General features: G+C 52.8%; 1 protein-coding gene and 1 long non-coding RNA gene across 2 annotated transcripts in view; one reads left to right on the top strand and one right to left on the bottom strand.

Annotated features, from left to right (window-relative positions):
* The window catches only part of LOC109295134, a 13,764-nt gene extending 13,377 nt beyond the window's left edge, over positions 1-387 (top strand). The window contains exon 3 of the long non-coding RNA XR_002096677.1: positions 277-387. This is a non-coding gene — a long non-coding RNA (uncharacterized LOC109295134). The remainder of the gene's footprint in view (positions 1-276) is intronic.
* LGR6 (leucine rich repeat containing G protein-coupled receptor 6) overlaps positions 1-1,321 on the bottom strand; it is a 311,458-nt gene that overhangs the window by 197,285 nt on the left and 112,852 nt on the right. The window lies entirely within an intron of this gene.

Genomic DNA, 1,321 nt, shown 5'->3' with positions numbered 1-1,321 from the left:
TTTCTGTTCCTTCCCAAAGTAGGGAGGCTTCTTGTCTGGACCCTCATGATTTAGCATCAGCTGTTCCACAATTTCAGCGGCCTCTTGGACGGTTTTAGGGGCCCTGTCCTTGACTAGGGTTTTAATCTCCCTCGGACAGCAGTAATAAAATTGGTCCAGTTCCATGAGATGGAGCAGCTTCTCTCTATTGTCAACCTTGGCTCCATCTGCCCATTTAAGGAGTGCATCCCACACCAGGGCCACAAAATCAGCCATCGTCTTCCCGGGTTGTGGGAGGATATTCTGGAATTTTTTCCGGAAATAATCTGGTCCTAACTTGAACCTTGAAGACACGGCCTTTTTAAAGGCATCATAGTCATCAGCTGCATCCAGGGGCAGGCTGTTCAGGACCACTGCCATGTCACCTTCTACCAGAGCAGCTGTGTGCATCATGAAATCTCCCTTGGGCACCTTCCACCATCGGGCTTGCCTTTCGAAGATGCTGAGGAATATGTCAGGATCATCTCCAACTCAGTAGTGAGAGAAGGATGGGGAGTTCAGTTTGGGGTGTACCCCCGGCGTTCATGGAGGGCCCACATCTCCCCTGTTGGGCTGCAGATGGAGTACCTCTAGTTCGTGCTTGGGCTTGGCCTCTGCCTCTTGGCACTGGTGTTCTCTCTCTCTCTGTCTCGGCGCTCAGCCTCTTCACACTGGGCCTCCATCTCCATCCTTTTCAACTCCAACTCATACTTGAGCTTGCACTGTCGCTCCTCAGCTTCTAGCCGCATCTGGTACCTCCAGTGTTCCTCTGTAGGAGGTGATTCCTCGGAGGGCTGCGGACTTGGCATGTGGGGATGTGATTCTGGGGAGGGCTCAGGAGTTGACATGCGTGAAGGTGTGGCTGAATCATTGTTGCACAGGAGTTTAATGAGATCTTCCTTCTTTAGCCCTTTCTTCACTTGAAGGCCTCTCCCTTTCGCCAGTTCTTTTAGTTCAGGCACGGTCATTTGGACATACTCGTCCGCCACACTATCCAGTCAACCCAATGCCAAATTAGAAATTGTTTGCTCAAGGGATTTCAGTGACTCTATTCCTCTCCCCAAATTATGCCTCTAATACAGCAGGGTATTCGTATCCCACCCCTGCCACCATGTGTGGTGGGCCAGTAGGGGGTGCTCCTGTGTTGAGGCACCAACCTCACTGCGCCCGACCACCTTCCCTGGGGGCACCTCGCATCTGACTGACCCCCTTCCTGGAGCACACTCACTAGCCTGGGGGTAACGTTAGCTGCCACCACCCCGAGAAGGGACTCTCTCGGCCTTGTGTCCTTGGGGAAACACAG

Source organism: Gavialis gangeticus, unplaced genomic scaffold (assembly GCF_001723915.1).
Source record: "Gavialis gangeticus isolate Ggan-Ray unplaced genomic scaffold, GavGan_comp1, whole genome shotgun sequence".
Taxonomy (NCBI): domain Eukaryota; kingdom Metazoa; phylum Chordata; order Crocodylia; family Gavialidae; genus Gavialis; species Gavialis gangeticus.
The sequence above is the reverse complement of the archived record's forward strand: the minus strand, read 5'-3'. Positions and strand labels throughout refer to the sequence as shown.